The sequence below is a fragment of the Rhinoderma darwinii genome, chromosome 1, assembly GCF_050947455.1.
Source record: "Rhinoderma darwinii isolate aRhiDar2 chromosome 1, aRhiDar2.hap1, whole genome shotgun sequence".
In the NCBI taxonomy this organism is placed as follows: Eukaryota; Metazoa; Chordata; class Amphibia; order Anura; family Rhinodermatidae; genus Rhinoderma; species Rhinoderma darwinii.
This window is the reverse complement of record NC_134687.1, coordinates 489,304,418-489,321,974: the sequence shown is the minus strand read 5'-3', so window position 1 is coordinate 489,321,974 and position 17,557 is coordinate 489,304,418. Positions and strand designations below refer to the sequence as shown.

General features: G+C 39.2%; 1 protein-coding gene across 4 annotated transcripts in view; it reads left to right on the top strand.

Annotated features, from left to right (window-relative positions):
* The window catches only part of NOS1 (nitric oxide synthase 1), a 344,514-nt gene that overhangs the window by 234,271 nt on the left and 92,686 nt on the right, over window positions 1-17,557 (top strand). For 2 of the 4 annotated variants that reach the window (XM_075835262.1, XM_075835287.1), the window contains exon 1: window positions 14,853-15,011. The exons of 1 other annotated variant lie outside the window; for it this stretch is intronic. The gene's annotated coding sequence lies outside the window, so the exon portion shown is untranslated. Of the gene's footprint in view, window positions 1-12,169; window positions 12,249-14,852; window positions 15,012-17,557 lie in introns of those variants that run through there. One more of the 4 variants, XM_075835278.1, reaches the window with a different exon arrangement.

Below are 17,557 nucleotides of genomic sequence, written 5' to 3'. Positions count from 1 at the left end.
TCACTCAATAGATAATATTGGAAAGCTGCGCTGAAAAAAGTCTCTATGTATTCCCAGCCTGGATCTCCTTTGAGGTGGCCCTAATGGAGCCGCATTTTATCGTCCATCTTACGGCCACAACACCCGGACCTCTCGCAGTTCAACAAAACAAAAGATCTTCATAAAATCTTATGCTAATAGAAGTTTGGTTCAGGTGAAATGCAGGAAGTCTGAGTACTGCGGTCGTAATACGGACACTAAAAGCCGCTGTATTAACTACCTGAAAGCGGCCTCAATTTCATGCTTGAGAAGACTTCACAATCACTCAAGGTTAAATCAAGTGAGGAAGGGGCCAGGTCAATAGTTGAATATCTTTCTGTAGGAAAAGCAGAGAAGTATTTGGGCATATGTGATAGAGCATTGTCCTGCACACATATCTTGGCCATTTGGAATACTGTTGACTTCTTCTTGCAACACTGTGTTCAGAAAGTGTCTTCTATGAACAGGTAGCAGTTTTGAGAATTGATTTTTTTAGTATATGAGCAACTGAAAAGATCCATTAAGCTCCCAATATTAACTATCCTCCACCTTTCAGGCTTCATAATTGAACTGGTGGCTTGTGTCTATTAGTGATCCAGTTCTCTGCTCACCAAAATGGCCCATTAACTGACAGTCTCATCTAATTTGTCAATAAGACCTTATATAATTTGTTGGCCCAATCATAATGCTTGGGTCAGTAGGGCTATTTCCTAAGGATTTCACACACATTATGACAAGGCTTGTCAGGTCTGTAGTGAAATGCATTCTGCTGCTGCAGTACTGGTCTGGGGGTTGTGGACGGCAGGAAAATACAAGTTCAAGAAGAGGTAACTAATTTGTGTATAGAAAAGGAAATATATAACAAAAATAGCTGTAATATTAAAATAAACAAGACAATAAAATGAGAACGTTTCAAATAAAAATAGACTATTGAACCACAAATACAATTTAACCTCTCCCTTTCCTCAAATATTTTGCAGTGAATATCAAAGAAAAATCTTTTGGGTTGAGGATGGAATTTTCAACCATCTCCCAATATCTTACTTAACTATCTCCCAAAACCTTAATTGACATCTCCGGGTTTCTTCTGTCTACCTCATAAGGTTTATGACAAGCTCAGCCTCTTAACAGAAAGGCAAGGAAATTCTCTCCCAGTTCCGTAATAACAGCCCTTCCTGATGCTGTGTAATCCTGATCATTTGTAATGTAAATCTTTTATTTTTTTTCCGACATGATGCATAATGTTTGCGATAGTCTTAAGGTCACTTAATGTTCTTTCTACCAAAGGGAACAATGGAAGTCACGGCAAGACCGTGATTTGTGAGCAATACCATGACACCATGTAGCCTTAGCCTAAAGATTTAACAAGTGTCCCAATGTTGCCCTATTAAATCAGTACAGTAAGATTTTTCTGTGCATGGCCAACTTAACCCTGTTTTGGCATAGCGCAAATGCGCTATGCTTTCCACAATTGCCAATTTCTCACACATGTACAGTTCATGCACCATGTATATAAGGCATTATTCAATGGCGAATTAGTGTATAATATTTAGGGTAAAATGTCCACCTTTAATTACTTTTTTAATTTTAGATCCAGAATTCTGTGCTGATAAATTTCTTAATACATCTTTATAGAGCTCTGTTTTTTTTATACAAAGCTCTAAATCCCTTGCATAGACAGTTTAAGGGTAACTAAACTTTCCAAAAACTTCTGACATGTCATAGTGACATGTCAGAAGTTTTTATCGGTGGGGGTCCAAGCACTGAGACCCCCACCGGTTGCTAAAACGAAGCGGCAGAAGCACTCAGGTGAGTGCCACTTGGTTCCTGATCGTCTTTTTTCGGAAAGCCGAGCAGTTCGTGTATGGACTCATTAGGAAGTCTATGGGCCCGTACATCAACTTCTTGGCTTTCCGCAAAACGACAATCAGAAACTAAGGGGCTCAGCGCTCACCCGAGCGCTTCTGCCACTTCTGCCATGTCACTATGATATGTCAGAAGTTTTTTAAAAGTTTAGTTACCCTTTGAATGATAAGATTCTGTCTGCCAATAGCTACCACTTAGGGTTGCCACGATACCAGAATTTGGACTTCGATACCGATACTATGTGTAGTATTGCGATACCAAAACGATACTTTTGCCAACAAAAATGTTTTAAAAAAGTTCTTCCGTTTTCTGATGTGAGGCATGAGGTATTATGAATTTTGAACCTCCACGTGCCTCACATTAATAGTAATTAACCCCATCATGTTCCTCAGTCATAATGGACAACATTGGGTTAATGTGTGAGGTACATGATGGGGTTAATTACTATTAATGTGAGGCATATGGAGGTTCAAAATTCATCACACCTCGCGCCTCACAATAATAAGTGAAAGAAAGCAATTTTTATTTCATTTTATAAAAGCGTAAACATGAATGATGCTATAAATGTGTTATTACGGTCGCGATGATACCGAATATGTGTATATTTTATGTATCAAAACTTATTTTAAAGTTTTATTGTAATGTGTTTTTTTTTTTTAAATTTAACATTACTTTATTTTATTTTTTTACTTTATTATTTTTAAACTTTAATGTACTGGTATATATCTACATGCCAGTACATTAGCCTGTGTACAGATAGTACACAGGCAGTTGTAAGGGCATACCGAATCTTACTGCAAACTGTGATTATTGAGATCAATTAATGAATTGTATACAGTAAGCTCCTAAGCTCCCTCTAGTGGTGGTTGAAGGTAGCCAGAATTGTATCATTTAACTCTGTCTATGCAGGGGATTTGGAGCTCTGTATTAAAAAATTAGAGCTCCCGTTGTGGGATAACCCTATGTTTCCACAGGGGAGTCAGAATAAATTGTTTTCGCAGTGGAAAGATGAAGGGATCAAGGTCCTGGGCCAACTCATGAATGTTGAGGAGGGGAGATGGCTTACGTGGCAGGAGGTCTCTAGCAAATACAATTTGAGGGAAAATCAATATTTTCAATATGTTCAAATAACGGGGTTATGTAAAAACAAAGTCCGCAATATTGATGGAGTAGAGATACGGGGAGCATTTGATGGGATGGTGCCGCAGGGTGGTGCGGGGAGAAGCCTTGCAAGTCTATATGGTAAACTTCGGAATGCTCATCTTGATTCCTTTAGTACTTCCTGCTTTAGAACGTGGGAGTTGGAGCTGGAGGATCCAGACATCTCCAGCAAGATACGAGATGGATGGGAGAGGGTGAGGAAGGTCATGGTGAATGAACAGTGGCGTGAGATGCACTTCAGGCTAATGCACAGAGCGACATACGCCTTTAATTTATCCTACAGGGACGCTCCAGCACATTATCTGCGTAATTGTCCAAAATGCGACTTGCACAAAGCCAATTTGCTTCATGGGATGTGGTTGTGCCCACAAATTCGCACGTTTTGGGATCGGGCTTTACAATTTATTAAAGATACCTGGGGGGAGGAGGTGCACGCAAGCCCACAGGCAGTGCTGTTTCACTATATTCCTTTGGATCCAGGGGGGGAGGGACCACCTCTAGTGGCCCGGAAAGGAGTGCATATGGCTTTATTGGCTATCAAAAAGTGCATCTTGCGTCACTGGCTACAGGCATCGGTCCCGGAAATTGCGGAGGTCGTGATTACTCTCAAGACTTTATTGGGGTATGATAAGACGGACCTAGAGAAACACAAAGAAAGGTCTACAGAACAATTTTTTAAAACTTGGCGTAAATTCATAGAGCAACATTATCCCACAGCAGAGATAGGGATGTTCATGCGCACATTTCGACACACATCATGGTATAGTTCACAGAGTATCCAGGGCACGCTAGGCATGCTGGTGGCCAGTTGAGAAAATGTTCACCGAGATGGGGGAGAGTTGGGGGGAGGGAAGGGAATTGTTGGTTGTGTTTTGTTTTACTGCATACCTTGCAACTTAATGATGACAAGTAAAATGAAAAAGAATTTTGAAGCTGGAACACATTGTTATTTGGTGTATATATTATTGTATGTGTGATACACATTGCATACTTGTAACTGTTCTGGTTTTGAATAAAAATATATTTGAAAAAAAAAAAAAAAAAAAATTAGAGCTCTGACAGATATAATGCTATGTTGAGAATATAAATGGCACAGAACTTAGGACTTATTTCAATTGAAAAGCAATAAAATATTGGTCTTCAAGGGTGGACATTCGCTTTAAGAATTGTATACACAGTAATACTAATAAGTGACACATTAAATAAAGCATGTGCTATGCACTCATGATACAAAAGGGTTATTGGGGGTATACATCAGATACCCCCTAAAACTCCATATACTTTTATTTTATTAGTGTTGCTACAGAAACATATCTTAAGAGCAGGTTATTACTTTACATAAAAACCTGTAAACTATAGGCAAATATCTCTAAGGAAAGTCTTTTATTGTCTCGAGGTTTTGTGACATTAGTTTCCCTGAAGTGTCATTATCTCAGTATTTTATATCTTGCTGCATTTATGCTGCTTTGTCCTTTAAACTAAGAAATGTTATGAAAGTCTCTGCTCGGAAATATAACTACCAAGTCAATTCATGATTAGAAGATCAATATCGTAACAATGACATTGCTCCCTAACATCAATCTAAATAATAGCCATGGGTCAAAGATATAAGGAACCTAAAAAGGTCACTGATTTTTAACTGGGGATCAATATTTCAGTGCTGGATTTAAACCCGGTTCATGGTTAGTAATAGCCTGTTGGTAGATGTAATCTGGAGACTAGACTAAACTAAAATGAAAAAATAGCTATGTGCCTTGAATCAATCATATATTACTTTACAGGTGACACGACAAGGGGTTTCCTTGAATTATCCTACTAGACTAGACTTATTAATGGTGTTTTCCTAATTCAATTCATTACAATTTCTCAACATTTTTTTGAATCCTGGCTTGATGTCAGCAAATGGAATCTATTTGTTTATATTTAGAGCCTGAAAACTCGCTATGATCATTACAAGCCAGAGTTCTGATAATTATTGCCATTACTACTAATACCTTTTGCACAAAATATTATTAACCCTTTCATGACCAAGGGTCATTGATGCCCCTGTGTCCAGGTCAAATTTGATATGCACTTCTTTAAACGATAATACCTTTGGAACCGCTTTGAATATCACAACTATTTTTACTTTGTTTTTTTTACAAGACTTATGAGGCTTTCATTTTCTAGATTAGTTTAATTAATTCAGTGTTTTTATGTTTTTATTATGAGCAGACAACTCACTAAAAACGAAAGAAAAAACACTTTTTTTGTAATTTTTTATATATATTTATCTAGCTATATATATATATATATATATATATATATATATATATACATATATATATATATATACACACACATACATACACTGTAAAGCTCTGTAACAATTACTCCTCTTCTCTCCTCATCACCCTGGATCGCTGTGAGGGGAGAGTGAAGAGGCCTATGAACACACGTCCGTGAAAAAAATGGCTGTCAACAACAAATTAATTGTCAGTTGTTCATGGCTGTTTTGCCTCAATGTGTCTCAAAATTTGAATCCATTTCCCGGCCATCTGACCATTTTTAACCGGCATTTGCCAGTCGTTTTTCATGAACATAAAAAAAATTGATGAATTTTATTTGTTGGTTCCTTTTGTCCCAACCCCCTGAAAACACCACAGTGCCCATGTAGATAGTGATGCAATACCACTGTAGATAGTGCCACATTGCCCACATAAATAGTGCCAGTACCCACATAGATAGTGCCCACTGTAAATAGTGCCACAGTGGCCACATAGTGCCACAGTTCTCCCTGTAGAAAATGCCCACTTAGTGCCACACACAGTGCCCATGTAGATAGCGCCACAGTGTCCCCTGAAGATAGTGCCAATATAATGCCACAGTACCCATTTAGATAGTGCCACACCCCCTGTATATAGCACCACACCCACTGTAAATAGCGCAACCCCCCCTGTAGATAGCAACATCCCCCCTGTATTTAGCAATATCCCCGCTGCACCCCCCCCCCAGTAAATGGCACCCCCTTCCTGTAAATAGCACCACTGTAGTTCCCTGTAGGAGATTCCGCTCCTACAGGAAGCCCCTGATGTCTCTGTCCATATATGGACAGTGATGTCAGGGGTTAACTCTATAAGCGGAATCCCCTGCCAGAGCGGGGATTCCACTCCAGGAGTAGCCCCAGGGCCTTCTCCAATAGCGAAATTTCTGACACAGAGTGATCTGACACCGGGTATTCCGCTCCTAGAGAGAGCCACTGACGTCATTGTCCATGTATGGATAGTGACACAAGGGGCTTCTCCAGTAGCGGAATCCCCAGTGACAGTGACGTCAGGGGCTCTGTCTAGAAGCTGAATCCCTGGCCAGTGCGATCTGACACAGGGGATTTCGCTCCTAGAGTCAGTTCAGGTGGCGCTATTTACAGTGGGGGTGCAATGCTAGATAGCAAACCTCCGCTGTAGATAGCATAGCACCCCCCACTCTAAATAGCACCACCTGAACTGACTCTAGGAGCAGTGTCAGATCGCACTAGCCAGGGATTCCGCTTCTTGACAGAGCCCCTGACGTTACTGTCCATTTGGACAGTGACATTAGTGGCTCTGTTGAGTGCGATCTGACACCGGGGATTCTGCTCCTACAGTCAGTTCAGGTGTCGCTATTTACAGTGGGTGGTACAATGCTATCTACAGCGGGGGGGTTGCTATCTGCAAGGGGGTCGCACTATCTACAGCGGGGATGGAAGGACGGCGGGGGCTCCCTCTAGGAGGGGAATCCTCGGCCAGAGTGCTGGCCGGGGATTCCGATGCTGGAGGCAGCTTAGGTGGCGCTATCTACATTGGGTATTGCGAGGGTTGTGGGTGGCACTATCTACAGTGGGGGTGTATTCTGGGGCTCTTAAAGTCCCGGCACACATGAGAGTGCAGTGTTGCTCACACTGAAGCAGCACTGCACTCATTAAACCCCTTCCAGGCTGCCGACGTCTATACACGTGCTAACTGCACGGGGAACGGTAGTTAGAACGTATATAGCCATATGGCAGTCGTGAAGGGGTTAAACTATGTATCTGGCAGAGCATTGTGTATTTATGCTAAGCTAGTTGGCGAACTTATTTCCTGTCGTTTTCTAAATAAAGGAGTCGCTGGCTGATCAGTTGATCTGTTATTTGAGAAAATTCGATTTTAGTGTAATGTTGTGCATTATGTTAAGCATTCAAATATATAGATGTTTATACTGTAAATGTAAGGCTATGACATAGACATATTGAATTTTCAGAACATATTGAGAGTTGTAATGCAATTACTAATAATTAGCAATCTACCACTACAACTGTAACTACTTGGGTAAACTGATGTCTATAATTATTTTATATATTGTACTGTGCAAAAGTTTTAGGCAGTTGTGGAAAAAAGGTGTAAAGTAAGAATGGTTGCAAAAATAGAAGTGTTTTTTTTTTTTTCAATTCACATACTGCAAAGCGAATGATCAGAAGAGAAATCTCAATCACATGAGTATTGGGTGTGACCACCCTTTGCCTTCAAAACAGCATAAATACTTCTAGGTACACTTGCACACAGTTTTTGAAACAACTCGGCAGGGAGGCTGTTCCAAACACCTTGGAGAACTAACCACAGATCTCCTGTGGATGTAAGCGTCCTCAAATCTGTCTCTTCATGTAATCCCAGACAGACTCGATGATGTTGAGATCAGGGCTCGGTGGGGGCTATATCATCACTTCCAGGGCTCCTTGTTCTACTTTACACTGAAGATAGTTCTTAATGACATTGGCTGTACGTTTGGGGTCACTGTCCTGCTGCAGAATAAATTTGGAGCCAATCGGACGCCTCCCTGGTGGTATTACATGATGGATAAGTGTCTGCCTGTATTTCTCAACATTGAGGACACCATTAATTCTGACCAAATCCCAAAGTCCATTTGCTGAAAAGCAGCGCCAAACCTGCAAGGAACCTCCACCATGCTTCACTGTTGCCTGCAGACACTCATTATTGTACCGCTCTGCAGCCCTTCAGCGAACAAACTGCTTTCTGTTACAGCCAAATATTTCACATTTTGACTCATCAGTCCAGAGCACCTGCTGACATTTTTCTCCACCACAGATCCTATGTTTTCATGCATAGTTGAGTCACTTGGCCTTGTTTCCATGTCGAAGGTAAAGCTTTTTGGCCGCAATTCTTCCATGAAGACCACTTCTGGCCAGATTTCTCCGAACATTAGATCGGTGTACCTGGGTCCCACTGGTTTCTGCTGGTTCTGAGCTAATGGCACTGCTGGACATCTTCCGATTTCAAAGGGAAGTAAGCATGATGTTTTTTTGATCTGCTGCACTAAGTTTCCTTGGCTGACCACTGCATCTACGGTCCTCAACGTTGCCGGTTTCTTTGTTCTTTTTGAACAGAACATCTTGAAACTCGAGTCTGCTTTGAAATCTTTGCCTGGGAGAGACCTTGCTAATGCAGTATAACTACCTTGTTTGTTTTTGCTGTGCTCAATCTTGCCATGGTGGACATGTGACATGAAACTGTTTTTCCACAATCTCATCTTTGTAGCAGAGTTTGGCTGTTCCTCACCCAATTTTAATCCTCCTACACTGCTGTTTCTGTTACAGTTAATGACTGTGTTTCAACCTACATATGAAAATGATGCTCATAATCACCTGTTTGGTATAATTGGTTAACCCTACACCTGACAATAATCATACAAAATCCATGACTTTGTGCAGTGTACCTAGAAGAATTTACACTGTTTTGAAGGCAAAGGGTGGTCACACCATATATTGATTTGATTTAGATTTCTCTTCTGTTCATTCACTTTGTATTTTGTTAATTGATAAAAAAAACATTAACACTTCTATTTATGAAAAAATCTTACTTTGCAGCATTTTTTCACAACTGCCTAAAACTTTTGCACAGAACTGTATATGTATAAATTCTGTATACGATATGTATCTATTACTGTAAATGATAAAAAAAATATTAGAAGGGAATTCACAGACCAAGTGTTATTATATAGGTCACAGAACTGTGAGGTATTGTTAAATGTTTGTGTTTTTTATAGCAGGGTTACCTGTATTTATTTTAATACGCACCTCAGCCGCCCCTGTTTGAAAAGGAAGCAGGGACTCAATGCCAATTACTGAATATAATGAATCATCCTCTTCAGAATGAGGTTATACAGTAGATGAAATGTGAATTGTAGCGCCCCAATACAGTACCCACAAAAAGTTCCAGCCATTGTGCCAGACACAAACTGCAAGCCACAATCCCATCTTATAGTTCCATAAAAAGTCCTCCATCCAACACAATGACCAAAAACATTGCTAGACAGTTTTCCAAAACAATGCTAGTCAGTGCCCCCATATAAAGCCAGCCCTGGTGCCCCCAAAAAATAACAACCCACTGGATGCCTAATTATTGCCAGCTACAAACACTCTCAGACAGTGCCAGACACAATGCCCCCCCCCCTTCAGTGGAAGCCAGTTCTCCCTAGAAATAGTATTAGTGTCCAAAAAAAAATATCCAGCTAAAGTGCCTTATATACTGTATATAGTAGCAGAATGTTGTACCATGTTAGCTGTCTGTAGAGAAAAGAGTTGTAGTTTTATTGGCTAACTGAGTAGATTATAGATGCAAACTTTCAAGCAAGCTTATGTCTCTTCCTGCATGGTGAAGTATAATTTCATACATAAATGTCCCAATACAATACTAGCCATGCTGGCTATAGAATTAGAGAGACATATTATACTAGCAGGCTAGGGAAAGGGGAGACCGATATTAGATTGCATTCAATATAAAGCAGAAAAAGCACCTTTAGTAAAAACTTGTGGATATTGTTTTTCATAGACAGAAAACCTATGTATATTGTGCTAATATACTCTGTTAGGGGCTGTTCACATCAGCATTGGTTTCCGTTCATGGGTTCCGTTGCAGCTTTACGTCGGAGGAACCCATGAACGGAAAGGCAAACGGAAACCATAGCTTTCTGTTTGCAGTGCCATTGATTTCATTGGTATTATTCTTCCTTTGCAATTGGTTTCCATTTGGCTCTGTTCCATAAGGTTTCCGTTTTTTAGGGGGAATAATAGCGTAGTCGACTACACTATTGTTTCCGTTAAAAAAAGGAAACCTTACGGAGTGGAGACAAACGGAAACAATTTGCAACTGAAGCATTACTATTGAAATCAATGGTAATGCAAACGGAAGCTATGGTTTCCGTTTGCCTTTCCGTTCATGGGTTCCTCCGATGGATAGCTTCAACGGGACCCATGAACGGAAACCAACACTGATGTGAAAACAGCCTTAAAATTTATTTCATGAAAGCTCATTTCTGGGGCCATCTTTTGGGGTTTATATGTGATTGTATGCCACTTCTCTGTACAGGCTGATGTATGGATAAAATACATACTTAGTGTACATATTTGCATTTTTATGCCTTTGTGGGGGCTGCAAGACAAAGGGGCCTTAAGGGAGGAAATCATTTTTAAAGGGGTTGTCTCATCAGGCTAGGATTTTAGATAGCCCAGTGATCAGCTGCTTGCCCTGTGGCGGCTGCTGAAACCCCAAATAATCAGTTGTTATCACTAGGGGAAACTGCTGCTGGGCATACATTTGAAATGAATGGCCAACCATATAATACATGGGCAGAGCAGGTCTGCTAGTGCGAGAGCCACACTTTGTTAGTGGCTTACCACTCTGGCCAATAGAGGGGTGTCCCAAGCAAACAACTCCCTCTTTATGATGTCAATATGCCGAAATAGGACATATGCAAAGTCAGGAAGTCCAGAAAAAAAATTGCCTCCATAATCATTACTTTATCTGAAATATCTCCTGCTTTGAACTCATCAATATACATTGTCTTTCATAGTATAAACAATATCAGTAGCTCTATTTATAAACTTTAAGTTTAGAAGTGTTTAAGGTTTAAAGTGGTTGTCCCCTACTAGACAACTGATGACTTATCCACCAGAGAGGTCATCAGCATATCATCGGTGCGGGTCCGACACACGGACCCCGCACCGATCAGCTGCTCCGGCTGCCTCCAGGCACCGGACGTCCGTACCGGAAGCAGATGGCTCCGGCCACGGAATAGCAGCCGACCTGCAGTACTCGAGCTCTGCTCCTGTTCAAGTGAATAGGAGCAGAGCTGCAGTTCGGCAGCACGGCCGCTATGCAATGATGGAGCCAACTTCTTTCGGCTCCGTACATTGCATACTGTGTGATGACATCCGGTGCCCGCATGCAGCCGGAGCAACTGATCGGTGTGGGGTCCGGGTGTCGTACCCGCACCGATGATATATTGATAACCTATCCGGTGGAGATGTCCGGTAGTGGACAAACCGTTTAATTCTTCTATTATTCCTATCCATCCTGATATCTGCTCATGTAGCATGCATGCAATAAAGTCAATACTAGCTCTATTTCTGGCCAGCTCCTATGCATCCAGGAATACACTTAGTCATACACAATGGATAACATTTGATACTGCAATCAGTTCATTATACATGTCATATAAATGAATATGTAATGGTAGTAATACATGCTGTAATATACAGTCTGTGCCAAATAACAAAGGACTGGTTTGCACCTGGCTCTTATTTCATCCTCAAGAAGACTCACTGACTTTATCCATTTCAATTATTTCATTTACAAGAAAAGTCTTCTTAGTTTAATGAGTATTTCAACAGATCCTTCCCAGCCTCATTAGCAATAAGCGTAAATGTGGAGGATTGTCAACAGGTAAACCTTATGGAAGAAATGAAGAATGATTCCTTTTGGTTTTATTCTTAATAGGTGGCTAATTGAACCTACATAGGATTAAGTTATGTAACAGATGTCTGATCTTTATTTTCTGCTGACTTTCTATTAATGAGGACTGTTTGGTTTTATTCCACACCCATAAAACTCTGGTTGGATGTCAAAGTGAATTTGTTTCAATGATAATAGGGTAAAGGAGGTACATTAAGCAATAAATTCCTCCTCACTATCCATCCTGTCTGAGCTCATGCTTCAGCCGCTGGCTTCCTACATATTTATAATGCATTCCCCATCTCCTCTCTGGAGTGGGAGAAGGGTGGAGAGTAAATAAGAGGGTGGGAGGAAGGAAAGGGGTGGGAGAGTTGTTTAATTGTATTCCCCATTGAGTATATTGAAGAAGAGAGCAGACATTTAAAACTCTTTCTGAAGAAGGGAAAGGGAAGCTTGCAGGAGGTGAGTACCACTACTGTTACTTGTCTTTATACTGCACAAGTGTTGTCTGAATTTAGGAGAGCATCAATAGAGAGTCATTTAGCTGCTGCACCACCTCTCAACAATAGTGTTTATTTGCTACACATAAATACTTGAAACAATTCATGGACCTTAAACCATGGCTTCAAGTTAAACTTTTTCTCTATTTACACAGGGAACTTGAATTATAGTAGTTAGAGGAAGAAGACGTCTTGTGATATACCTAGCCTACTGCAGATATATAGAGCTATGTAAAAACTATGTATTAATGTATATGAAGAGGGGAGAAAGGTGTGCATTTAAACCTTCCTCATTTTCTACTATAGTAAAGGTGACCAAGCTTACAGAGCAGATAGTTAACCCTGATAACAAAATACTTGGCTTCTATTAAAAAAAAGAAAACAAGAAATAAAAAAGAAAACAAAAATGCTACATTACATCCACTCTATATGCTAATGATAGTCATTTAGAAAATAAGAGAGGGAAAACAAAGAAACTACTCACTTAGTATGATGTTCTCTGGACTCGATGTAATGTAAGTTTTCGACTCATCCAGCCTAGAAGGTCATCCCTCTGAGCAAGTTTTATAACCAGATCAACAATTGACCTGCCGATACAAATATTGCGTAGTCTCGATGATTTTTATTTACATGGTATAGCTGTACAATATAAAGCTTAATTCTCCCCAAACACATGGGCTGGGAATCTGATTTTCACCAGCTGTAAGAGAGGACTGTCAATCTAAACCCTGCAATTTCAGGGAATGACAGCATTTCATTCACAGAATACAAATCCAGATTCTTATTCCATAGAATATAATGCCTTAAGCTCTGATAATATTTAAGGATAAGCTTAAGTGATGACTGGATTTAGTTGTTTGCTGTGTGCTAGAGCCTGAAATATTACTTTAAGTCTTTTATAAATGTTGTTCTGGTTTAACTTGTTATACTAAGGTACTATTGGTCAATATACTAGTGTTATGGTTTATAAGGTATATGAATAGATTGATCAGGATTTAATATGCATGAGAAATAATGGCATGGTAGTAGATCAATGTCCTCTATACTGGGCATTTAAGGCAGGAAACCCTCCACTACAAAATCAGTTGACCCCTGGCTGCATCATATAGTTTATCCATAAAGCTTGTGTTCTATGTTTAGTTGTCTAAGTGAGTATTTAAGGCTATGTATGAAGACGAACACGGATAAATACTGGCAGACAATCTCAAATCTGGCCAAGTGTAAAGCAGAGGATATGTTAATGATTTCCAAGGCTGTGCTGAAATATGACAACCCTTATGTTCACTATGGGATTAATAACATTGATAAAAAAAAGGGCTAACTGAATCTGTTTTATTTGAGCAGTCTATACCCCATTCACCTAAGCACTCTAGCTTGGATTAAATTGCAATAGTAGATGGACCCCTCCCTTTAGATCAGTTGTCATTCAAGGATATGTGAATTGAGCGTGTTAGTTCTGGGAGAAGTAGTACAAGATTGGTGTAATTGGAGAAAATATGTCAATGGTTATTATGTAGTAATAAGAAGACAATGGAAAAAGAAGGTGAAGAGCAGAACTATGTGTCCTATATACACCATACTTACAGTGCCATGCTTTTGTATACCTGCCTTCTATATATAAATTGCATTATACTACTGTATATGCCACAACGTTCTAAACATGAGAACAATTGCTCTGTGTTGCTGAAGTTTGATGGCCAAAATATGTTCATCAGCAGCTCCCAGCTGTTTACTTTGTGCATGCCATCTGTCACTTTCCTGATAAAGGTGGTTTTTAATCTATGTAGTAAGCAGGTAGGACTGCGCAGAAGTTTAGGACAAAGAGAGCAATGTGCTATAAAGTATTAAAGTGGATGAGATTCCATATCAGCTTCATAATTCACAGAATGAGAAGCAGCTATTATGCTGTATATAACCAATAGCATGACTATAACCTAGTGCAAAGCCGTGTGTGTGTGTGTGTGTGTGTGTGTGTGTGTGTATACATATATGTATGTGTGTGTGTGTGTGTGTGTGTGTGTGTGTGTGTGTGTGTATATATATATATATATATATATATATATATATATATATATATATATATATATATATAAAAGTATTTTAGTCTGTTGACTGTTCCTAACCTAAGCTAGCTGCTTGCTTCTGGAGGTTGGGCTGGGGTACAATACTTAAGTTAGACTCTGCTGGTTAGTATAGATTTTGATACATGGCTACAAGTTGTAGGATCATGCCTTCAGCCTCTTGTTTTTGGATGTGGATGAGGTGGTTTCCTTAAAGGCTGAGCTCAAGCTTAACTTAAATTGCCATACAAAATTTCTTGTAGAAAGGCAGAAACAGCTACTGTGCTAGGTGAGTAACCTAGTTCCAGGCTAGCAGTAACATGTAGAGAGGGCTAATGCCAATGTTGTGGGTATTCGAGTTCATAGTGGAATAAGATCATTGACACTTGGATATTGGCATACATATGCGCAGACGTATGCAGAGGGCAGGTACATAGCTATATAACAAGAGCACGTTGTGAGCAGTCTTGGATTGCCAGGGAAGGAGGTGCAGCTGCACATTACTTTACAGAGTGATCAGTGCTGCACGGACGGCTCAGTGTGCAGGGAGCGCTGTGTTTCCTATAGACAGAGTCTCTGCGCTCTCCAAGGTGCTGAAGGGAATCTGAAGGCAGCTTCAACATACAGCATGCCCAGCCTGCCGCAGGGAGCACAGCACCAACAGGGTAGGTAACCCACCTCCAAGCTGCAACCTGCCAGGTGTTCATGTCTTTTGTCATTAGGAACTGTTATACGTTCTAGGATATCAATATACAGGCTCCAACATCGACTTTATAGAAGATAGAAGAGAGTTCAAACAATAGTACATCAGGCTGCAGCAAGTACCATAGGTACATCAGCAGATCCATTTCATATATATATTATAAACGTGGCACTAATAACTTAACATAGAGGAAGGTGGTGCATGTTTCCTGTATATTTGTTACAGTTTATCTTGTATATTGCATGAACTTTATTTTAGTGGAGGAATTGTATTTTTAAACAAGTTTATTTAAAAAAAAAAAAGATCCATATAACCTCCCTTTACTGCATAATTATGGCTGGCATGCTGTTAAGAATATTTACTAAACATCGTGAAAACTTAAAATACACTTTATCCAAGATAAGAGACTGATTTTACTTAGTGAAGAGTAGCTTTCTCTAATCTGTACTCTTGGATACTGCTAGGCTAGAACAAGACAGTTTGATCACAAATATACTTTGTATTACTTTTTGAGGCCCATTTACTTTGTCTGTGCTTTATAATGTGTGTTGCTAATCCTATACATTGTTCCTGTTAATATCATGACAAGGAAAATGTACTGCACATACTGTCAAATATGTATACCCTAGAGGTATACAATCCATCTCTACATCATACACACACACACACACACACACACGCATGCACACACACACATATATATATATATATATATATACACATACACATATATGTGTGTGTATGTATGTATGTAGATATATATATATATATATATAATTATTATTATTCAAATAAGTTTAGTGTGTTGAACACCTTTTTTCAGAGAATATACATATAGTAAAGAAAACCAGCCATTTAAAATGATAATTTGTCATGTATTATATTTTCTTTTTTTTACTACCTTCATTGTTAAACAGTGGTTTCAGAATTATACTCCATTGATGCTGTGTTTACAAAAGTAGCAGTAGCAGTTAGAATACTACAAGGCTCCTATATGAATCCACTCAACACATTTTCCTAGGTCTGTTTAAACAGTTCACCAAGTTAATTCTTCATACGCTGCCATGAAAAATGTCATGTTTTTCATCCACAATTGTCATAATTAAAGTGTAAAGTTCATTAGATCTATCTGATCTCTATGAGACCCAAGTTTAAATAAGCCTAACACTGGGTGCTATGTTTCAGAGACCACAGAAGGAGAATGAAATATATCTTAATAGAGACAGATGGGATGTGTGGTGTCCAATTGGAACATTAGCAGTTGGTATCATGTACATATGTTACAGAAAAACAATCAGCTATAAAACAGAGACAAGAAGACGTGAATATACATATACAGTTACAACAACCAGTAAGCTATTAATAACATTTATCTCCCAGGATGTGAGACTTTGATACAATTACTCGCTCTGCCCACCAGAATTCTATTCTATGGATTCCATTTTTTTTTATGAAGGGTCAATCCACATTAAAAAAACACACAAACAAATAAATCTTTCAGCTACTTACAACTTTTAGCTTCAATTTGTGCACAGGCTTTCCTATATCTGTCAACAATCCCCACGTTCACTACTATAACTGCTGACTTCTAACTAGACTACATGAGGTATCATCTTGACATTCTGTTCCCCTATATCTTGTACCCATAATACCTATGCTCAGTTTTGACATGCGTTATTTTTATTCTTTGTTTCTTTTAAAAAATGTCCATTTTTGATGAGTGCATTTTCCTGTTTTTGCTTGGCTAAATGTCAGTAGGAAACATACAAAGAGCAAAAATATTGTATAACACACATTAAATAGTTTGGGTAGTGCTCTCAAGACAATAGTTACTTGTTCAGATTGAATCTGAACTGTAGGAGATAACGTAGAATGTGCATTTACATTGAATATAGAACAGCCAGTTTGCTTAGTTACCAATAAAACATGGATATTTTTTTTTTTGCCACAGAATGTTGTCTTTCTTGTTACCAAGAATAAAATTAGCAATATGAGTCATCTGGTTCCATGTAAACTAGTGGTAAATTGCTACAGGATCTCAGAATTATTTTGCTCTCTGACTTGTTGCATTGTATCACCCACAGAGTTACATGAAAATGAACAAGCATTGGTGAAATCTAATTATATCAAAATAGAGTATGGAGAGGGATGTGGGCATTCAAAAGGTGAATGAAATGATAAAGGCACTTGATCCCTCACATAACTACTCCATTACAATAAACTGTATGTCATGTTTGCTGTAGTGAGAGCTTTGAGTGTCATGTAGAGCATTGTAACATGCTTTATGGCAAGTTATTTCTATTCATTTTTATTTATGGTTTGGTCTCTCCCAATGGTGCAGAATATAGTTCCTCAACAGTTGTAGTTCTGTAGGTAACAACCCTCATTGGTATCAGTATATGCAGTAACAGGCATGCAGTTAGTAGCTGAGCTGTATCTTAGGAACTATCTTAGCTGACACAGTACAATAATGAGGTGTGCCATATAACAAACTTAGCACTGCTACAT